Raw genomic sequence first — 9,695 nt, 5'->3', positions numbered from 1 at the left:
GCGATCTTATGTAGATTTGACTGCATTTGTATGTGTTTACAAATGCAGTCAAATCTACAAAGATACAAGTTTCTGCAAATGGATTTGCAGGTAATCAATATGACACTAATGTTATGTAAACATTTACGCTATATATAACATTGCATATTGTTATATAACATTACATAGTGTTATATAGCATTACATAGCATTATATAACATTATATAGCATGGTATGGCGCTATATATTATTGCATAGCTGTATATAGCAGTATAGAGCGTTATACAACGTTACATAGCGTTATATAGCATTGTATAGCATTACATAACATTATATAGCATTGTATAGCACTATATATTATTGCATAGCTGTATATAGCAGTATAGAGCGTTATACAACGTTACATAGCGTTATATAGCATTACATAACATTATATAGCATTGTATAGCACTATATATTATTGCATAGCTGTATAATGTTATAGTGTATAGCATTATACAGCACTATATAGCATTAGATAACAATGTATCACAGTTTTATAACACAAATTCATAAACCAAATAACTCACAAGGTTAACTACAGCAACTGGAACACATAAGCTTTCCAGTATTCATATGAACATAATTCTACATAGCTGCGTTTAAAGCTGCTGTAAGCTATATTTGGTGCCTTCTGCATGCAAAAAATAAATTCTTACCATGTTAACAATAAAATTTTGTCTTAAGTTTAAAATTTCAAATCAAACTTAAAGGTTGACTTGCAATGAAATTCACATTACAGTTATTTGGTATCAAAAGATTCACTATGTTTTACTCTACTGTGTTGTAGGTGCCACATATGTGGAAATGTGATTACAAGCTAAAAAACGAACAGCCACGCGAGACCACCGTAGTTTGGATTCTCTTTCCAAAATGGCTCAAATGTGACGCAGTTGTGAGAGATGGTTTCTGTTTACACTTTCATGCAACCTTATTCGTCGAAATATTTTCACAAATATACTTCACGCATTCAATAAAATCATGTCTATTGTTCTGACGCGTCTGTTTTATCATCATTGTAGAGCTGTCACTTTTAGCAGTGATATCCTATAACCTATCGTAAAAACTCATTTAATTTTTTAACCTTACCTCGAAGGAGTACATATCATTGTCTGATAATCATGACGAGAATGTTGGTCACCTGTGATAAATGAAAAGTGTTGCAAAAATTATTTGCGAAGTATTGGGTCACATAATCAGATTACGACTTGACGATTAGACCAGGCTGAAACAAAACTGTAAAGTAGCGAACATCTATATTTGATACGGGGTCTTCAGTAAAACCCGAAGTGTTTGTCATAAACTAGTGCTACGATAAGTTTTATATTGAGCTTTTAATTGGCCTTTCAATTCACGTGAGAACATACGTGACAAGACAATAACCAAATTTCATGGCTACGTCATCGAAATAAAGAGATTCCAATCTACGGCGGCTTTTCGTTTTTGAGCTTTTAAGAGCTTGTAATCACATCTCCACATATTTTGCACCTACAACACAGCGAAGTAAAACATGGTGAATCTTTTGATACCAAATAACTGTAATGTGAATTTTGTTGTAAGTCAACCTTTAATGGAGTAACTTCGAAGTCTAAAGATAAATGTTCACCATTGAACTCCTATCATCACAACTTGAACTATCACTGGTTCCAATTATCACTTTTCTATTACTAGTTCAACTGCAGCTCTACTAACGCTTAATGGTTTTAACTCTATCACCCTGAATAACTTACACTCACCTGCTTGTGCTATAAAAAGAATGGCCGTTTGGAGTTATCTGTGAAAGGTTACGGAGGTGCCGCTTTACAGCTTCCGGAACAGTCCCCAGGGACATCAGTCTATGCAGGCACAGAAACCTTTGTTTATGAGCATGTAGGAAGCTAAATCAGTTCATATTCAGAGCCAGAGAAACATGACTGTTTGATAGACTCACTATGATACTTTGAGTTGATACTATAGTTGAGTTGAAACAAATAGAAGTGGTGACATTGAAAAAAAACGGTCTCGGTAAGATAGCAATAGTTTTTATAATTGATATTTATTGTAGTTGAGGCATGTCCCTCATTACTGTACAATATCTTAATCTACCAGCTGCATACGGAGTTAGCAAACAACATGCGGGAATGACGTCAACTCAAAGATTTTTATAATTTATTACATGAAGAAATTAAAAAACTATAATTTGAAGAGAAACTAACACAAAATTGTTTTTATGGAATCTTTATTATAGTCTTTACTATAATAAGAACCATGTCCGTCCGTCTGTTCAAAGCAACATTAAGATCATTAGAAAAAACGGTTGCTCTACATAAGAATTGAACTGTTACATTCAGATTTGCAGCCAAGAGCACTAACAACTGCATTATTAGGCGACCTTGTAGTAGAGTGGAATAATTGTGTTCATAACGATTACACATGATGATCCCTCACAGCGTACTAGTTCTAAATAATATGATAGCAATTATCTGCACAATTGATTAATTTTTAAAGACTTGTAGCCTGTTGCAAATTAAACAAACAAAAGTTAAAACTACTTAAGTTAAACTACTTAAACTACTTAAGTTAAACAAATAAAGAGTAAATAACTCCCTAACAAAAAGATCGAAAAGTTTAGATCGAATCTAATTAATTTTTCAAGAGCCAGACTAAAATATCCTAAATTCGATTTACAACCTGAAATGAATGTTCTTTCATAAAACACATGTTTTGTAATTTAGTCCAATCGTTTATCTACATTGTCTTATTTGTTGTTTCGGTCGTACTCGCAGTGAAAACCCTTAAACTCAAGTTAGCAATGCTAAGGTAGTCTGAATATATCACATTCAGGACTCACTTGTAAATATTCTCAACTGCCGTTTCCTCATTCACAGCAACATCTTCATATCTTACTATAAATATATTGTTTTTATATCCGGCCGCTAGGAGTTGTCTGGCAGCTTCCATGTCTTCAATCATCGCCTCACAGTACGCTGTAATGAAAACCAACAGCATAAATTAATTAGGTCACGTCAAAGATAGTATATAAACTAAAAGTAAAGTAAAAGATAATAGAATTACACTACGACTGTTTTGTTTAAGACTTTAGTATAAACTACCATACATGAAGACAAGTTAATTGAACTAAAATTTCCCTTTCTGAATGTTTTTTGCAGAGCACAAAAAATTAATTACATTGCTGTTTGTAGCAGCTGGACCATGTTAGTGAGAGTGAAACTATTTACTTACAACTTACATTTACTTATAAAAGTTAAAGGAATTTGAATAACTTTTTGTATCAAATATATACTCTTTAATATTTAGCCCTTTGAACTGTGATAAAATTTAACTAGGACTGTTATTATCTATTAAACCTCAAGATGAAAAGTTAGTCCTTGTGGAGATGTTTGTGGTATGTTAAACCAGTGGTATGGTAAGCCAATAGTTCTGTAAGAATATAGAGCACTTCGTGAAATTCATTAGAGAGCAAAAACCTATGATAAACCTACGTGTAAATACATGTACCTCTATATAGGTACTTATGAAACTCTCATATTATACTCTTGCTTGAAACTGTTGAAATATTATAGGTGGTAATCGAAGCGTTTCATGAAAAGATTGCTTTACACGGATGTCAAACTGGTGGCATTCGGGCTGGTTGACCTTAACTGTGTCATCTGCACTAATTGACAGCCTTTCAAAGTTGTAGAGTACTCTTTACTATAATAAGGGTCGTGTTCAGTGACGTTAAAAAACTCTCGTGCTAGCGAAGAGTTCTAAGAGCAGACTGCCGGGGCTCTCACTGCTTCTAGATTCTAGAATATTCTAGAATTCTATTAATCTAAATCTAGCTTATTTAACGTGAAAAAGCAGGCCCACTCCAAGTAACGCTGAGCACGATTGACATTCTTAGAATTTTCGTTTTTCTATATAAGTAGAAATCTATCTGGTTAGCAACTCAAAAATGTGACTTTGCACACATTTAGTACTATTGCTCTCAGTGAACGTGTTAATGGAATGTATTCGGGAGAGTAATGCAGCAATTCGCATTGAAAATACAAAAAATTTCAAGCACGATGTCAGGCTCACTGTTAGTTGTTCATAATTTCTGCATGTAATTATCAGAAATTATAAACATTGAATTAAATACAATTATTTAAAAAATAAACATTAGAAAATTAAATTAACAAATAGATAACAAATAAAAAGGTTGTCATGGTTACTCTACTTTTGAGACACAAACATAAAATGTAAGCTCAGCAATGAATAGGTTCAAGCGATGATGAGCTTAGGCACTTCAACTCTCTCTAATTTAAAATAACTTAGGCTCAATCTGTTTAAATATTAGTTATATATATAATTATAATGTAATATAATATAAGTGTTATTTTATACTTATACTTATACTATATATATATTTTATTTTATCACATTTTATTTTTAGTTTTCTTAACCTCTTTACTTTCATTACTAAAATTGCACTGTTTAAAAATATTAGAATTTTGTGTTGAAAATAACTTCAGGCGTAGAACTAATTTATTGCTTTGCTTTAAATTTACATATGTTAAAAAAAACACAGGTTGATGAGACCGTAAAGCTGAAGTTTGACTGCATAATATAATTAACAATATAATATAGGTATGCAAGACAAAACGAAACAATTCTTCACAAAGCTTTTTTTGTTGAAAATTCTTCTCCAAATGATCAAAATACCGAAAAAATTCTTTTAAAATTGTAGTTAGCTGAAATTCTTACTCTGAGCATGGTGTTTGAGGCTTGCAATATCTGTTGTGCCTTTCAATGGGGGTGTGCATTCGGGAGTTGCACACCCCTCTAGGATCCCTCAAAAGAAGTAATACCTGCAGCAGAAATATCAATTTGGGTTGAATTTGCATCACATAACACAGCTTTTTCACTTGTATACAGGTATTTCATTATCACTGTTACTCTCAGATAGCAGTGAAGAAGGAGCACATGACTCTCAGATAGAGATGTGGAAGGAGCAAATGACTCTCAAATACAAGTGAGGAAGGAGCACTTGACTCTCAGACAAAGGTGAGGAAAGGGCACATGACTCTCATTTGGGAGTGAGGCAGGGATACATGACTCTACCTGTTGATCCCAGGCAGATAATTCTAATCTTATACTCGCCTGCATGGCAAATGCAGAGAAAATTCTAGCATTTGTTTTGACATCTTACAAACTACTAAGATTGTAGGGGGTATGATATGCATACTTGGTTAGAATGGTTATATTGATTGAGAGCTTCTGTCCTTTTTATAGTTCCTCAATTACCTTCACTAAAATACTGAAAGAAATTTGCTCCGTTGGAACACTCGGTTTATGTTAAGTACACCTTTTAATTAAATATAAAAAGGTGCTGTTGGAGCCGCCAGATAGATGTTTGACAGCGAAATGCTCAGGCTTGCTATAGTAGCTTGTCTTGTCACTAGAAGTCTCAACGATATTAGAAAGGATAAATGTTTTTTCCGGGATTAACAAAATGGATTATAGTGCTTTGGATTATAACATGGTAGATTATAACATTTTTACGCAGGATGTGCACTAGAGTTTACCTTTGATGCTTCAGTTTTAACCCAGAGTCTCATTAATAAACTATAAAGCATTGAAAACGAGTGTTTTTTTTTATAAGTTGAAAGGGTTTTCGCACTAAATACGGCCAAAACAATAAACAACAATTTATGTGAATAACCAACTGTAGTATATGACACAAACTTCAGTCTTATGATAATAATTTCACTTCGGGTTGTAAATTGAATTCAAAATATCTTACTCAGACCTTTAAAAAACTATAATTAGATTCAATTTAAATTCTTACATTTTTTATTGAGGAGTAATTTACTTTCATTCTACAGCCTAAGGGTGCGACAACACGTGCCGAATGTATCAGCCGAAATCACGAAAATATTCGGAATATTTGGCCAAAGCTCATAGAATTTTCAAAGCTGTGCATGCACTGAAATCGTAAAAGAAACCTTTTCAATTGGCTGAAACAAAATATTAGCAAGCATGATTTTAGCATTGGTATAGCGATGAGTATAGTTCGTGACACATATAACGACACACAAGAAAAATACTAACGCAATTCAACATAGCAAATACGATGCAACTGATGAGAAAGAACTGCCATCTTTAGCGCAATCTAATTAGTTACATCTTATTTACTATGTTGAACTGCGTTGGTATTTTTTTGCATGTCGTCGTATGTGTCTCAGACTAATCAGAAAAGCTGCTACAATTTCGCTCGCTAATTATTTGTTTCAGCCAATAGAAAGCATTTTGTCGACAAATCCGATGTGCATGAACAACTTTGACAATTCTGCGAGTTTCAGCCACATAGTTTTGTGTTGTTAAATATTTTCGTATATTTCGGCCAAAAAATTCAGGCAAACAATTTCGGTCAAAACAATCATAGCACGGGTCTATTTGCTTTGATTGTACTTGAACATACCTTTTGACTACCTACTCATAGTGACAATAGTTCATCTCTATCAACTAATTTTCCCTAGTTACTCACCTTCAACTCTTTGTGTTGGGGCTCCTGTAAGAGCTCCCACACCCAGCTCATTTTAAAGCGTATTGTCTTTATGGCTATCATTGGGCTAGATAGACAAGCTACTTGTAGAGCTTGCATGCAAGAAAGTCGAGTATTTTTGGCACGTGAACGACACTCTATAACATGTTTGATAAGAATGACAATATGTAACAAGTGTATAAGGAATGATCACCCATAGCAGTTTGGATAAAACTGGAACTTCCTATAAAGATCTGCTTATGGTTGACATACTCTGTCTGATATGTCAGTTGGGCAGGAAATGTACAGCTCAGGGTGAGTGTTGAAGGGCCATATCCTTCTCTTGATTTATTAAAAGGTAAGATTATGATAATAACAAGGTCAATTAAAAAGGATTCAAAGGTATTAAAAAAAAGATTACATGGCTCATTTTTGCCAGTTACATTGTATGTAATGGTTACCATAGCAATGAGCAAAATATTATGCAGCGAATTATCCTATATAATAAGAGAAATTACTGCAGTTATGTAAACGGTAAAAAAACAATTGTCAAAATGCCATAAAGTTTCAAAATTTTTAAACAGGTAACTAGCAAAAGCCAACTAGAAAAATCCACTAATATAAGCCAATTGGCAAAACCCACTAGCAAAGACCAACTGGCAGATGCTAGCTGGCAAAAGCTAGCAAAAGCCAACTAACAAATCCCAACTTGCAAAAGCCAACTAGCAAACGCCAACTGGCAAATGCCAACTGGCAAATAACAACTGGCAAATGCCAATTGGCAAAAGCTAAATGGCAAAAACTAATTCACTAAAAGCAACTAGCAAGAACAGTATTCTGGAGTAGACACAAACCTTTGAAGAAAGCACTAGATCTTGTAATGCTGAAGTCAAGGCCGCTGAGAGAAATGCCATCTAAATGGCACCTGTAGGTTCTGGCAAGCAAGTCTACGCTGCCATTTTTATATGCTGCATTTTCCATACCCTCGTGCGCCATATACTCAGTGTGAAATGTGAGGTCATATAGAGGTTCAAACCTGTTCAAGCAAAACAACAACAAGCTGTAGCAGACGAAACAACAGCAAGTTGTAGCACACGAAACAACAGCAAGCTGTAGCACACGAAACAACAGCAAGCTGTAGCACACGAAACAACAGCAAGTTGTATCACACGAAACAACAGCAAGTTGTAGCACATGAAACAACAGCAAGTTGTAGCACACGAAACAACAGCAAGTTGTATCACACGAAACAACAGCAAGTTGTAGCACACGAAACAACAGCAAGTTGTAGCACACGAAACAACAGCAAGTTGTATCACACGAAACAACAGCAAGTTGTATCACACGAAACAACAGCAAGTTGTAGCACACGAAACAACAGCAAGTTGTAGCACACGAAACAACAGCAAGTTGTAGCACACGAAACAACAGCAAGTTGTAGCACACGAAACAACAGCAAGTTGTTGCACACGAAACAACAGCAAGTTGTATCACACGAAACAACAGCAAGTTGTGGAACACGAAACAACAGCAAGTTGTAGCACACGAAACAACAGCAAGTTGTTGCACACGAAACAACAGCGAGTTGTATCACACGAAACAACAGCGAGTTGTAGCACACGAAACAACAGCAAGTTGTAGCACACGAAACAACAGCAAGTTGTAGCACACGAAACAACAGCAAGTTGTAGCACACGAAACAACAGCAAGTTGTAGCACACGAAACAACAGCAAGTTGTATCACACGAAACAACAGCAAGTTGTGGAACACGAAACAACAGCAAGTTGTAGCACACGAAACAACAGCAAGTTGTGGAACACGAAACAACAGCGAGTCGTAGCACACAAAACTAATATGTTCACAGATATTAGCCTACTTAATTTCTATAAAAATAAATATTAAACACATTTTTGCACATCTATAAAAAAAATTGTTAATAATTCAGTGGTACTAAAATCTAAATATTTAGACGATATTTATAAACAAGTTATTAATTCAATAGGCTCCATGTTAAAATTCGAAAGCATGGCAATTCGCCCTAGTTATTGTATTTGGGGATTTGACCATAGCTGTATCTAATTAAATCCATGTGTGGTATTAAATAGTTTTTTTTTATAAACAGCTTCAACTAAAGCGTATATTAGAAGAACAGAACAGCCGGTCATCAGCTATGAGACCATGACTCGACTACTTGCAGATTATTAATATAAAAAACCATTTTAATAAGGGATTCTTTTTACAAAATCATTACATTTCTGTGAATCATACGATAGAGCTGAGCATGAGAGTGTGTTTAAACTACAGAAAGTAGAAACAATTATTACTATTTATTCTCTTGCAAACACTCATGACAAGCCTGTAAAGAAAACCTACTTATTCAAAGCAAGAATGTTGATGGCTATATTTGAGTGCCTGGATGTGTTTAACGAATTTTGTCAAGTCTCGTTGTAAACGTTAATTTTTACTATAATAAGTTCATCAGTATGTCCAAAGCCATGTTTAGTGGGTTGGGAAAAAACTGCATCATACGAGATTTGAACTTGTGTGACATTCGGTATTGTAACCCAACACTCTTACATCTGAACTAACCAACAGCCTTTCATAAGTTCAGAATAGATGTGAGCCTACTTATTCTCTGTGCATTATCGATAGTCCTGACAATCTGTCTTGGTACACAAGACTGCCAGCGTATAAGTATGAAAGGAAAAGAACGATACAAGTTCAAACCAGTGCTCTATAGAGTGAAGACTAAAGTGACGGAAGTTGAGAAACAGAAGTAGAAAAAGGTTACTTTGGCCAACTTAATAGCGTGAGTCTCCTTCTAGCAGGTAGGAAGGCGTATGAGAAACCCTTAATGTTAATATACAGTGAAACATGGCTTCATCAAAAAATTGAAAGTAGATCGGCATTGTAATAAATATCTGCACAATTATTTTTAAACTCGGAATGGTGGTTGTGTAGTGCAGATGGTTCGATTCCCATGCGATGCAATCTTTTCACCTAATGCACTTAGCATGGCTTTGGACAGACAGACAGACAGACAAATGAGGCTCTTATTATAATAAATATTAAAATTACTAAAACTGTCATAGATAATAATTCCAGTAGAATATTATTTATTTAATAACATGCTGTAATACCACTAGTACTCACGCATAGTACGAGTC

This window comes from Watersipora subatra, chromosome 11 (assembly GCF_963576615.1).
Source record: "Watersipora subatra chromosome 11, tzWatSuba1.1, whole genome shotgun sequence".
NCBI classification, from domain to species: Eukaryota; Metazoa; Bryozoa; class Gymnolaemata; order Cheilostomatida; family Watersiporidae; genus Watersipora; species Watersipora subatra.
The sequence above is the reverse complement of the archived record's forward strand: the minus strand, read 5'-3'. Positions refer to the sequence as shown.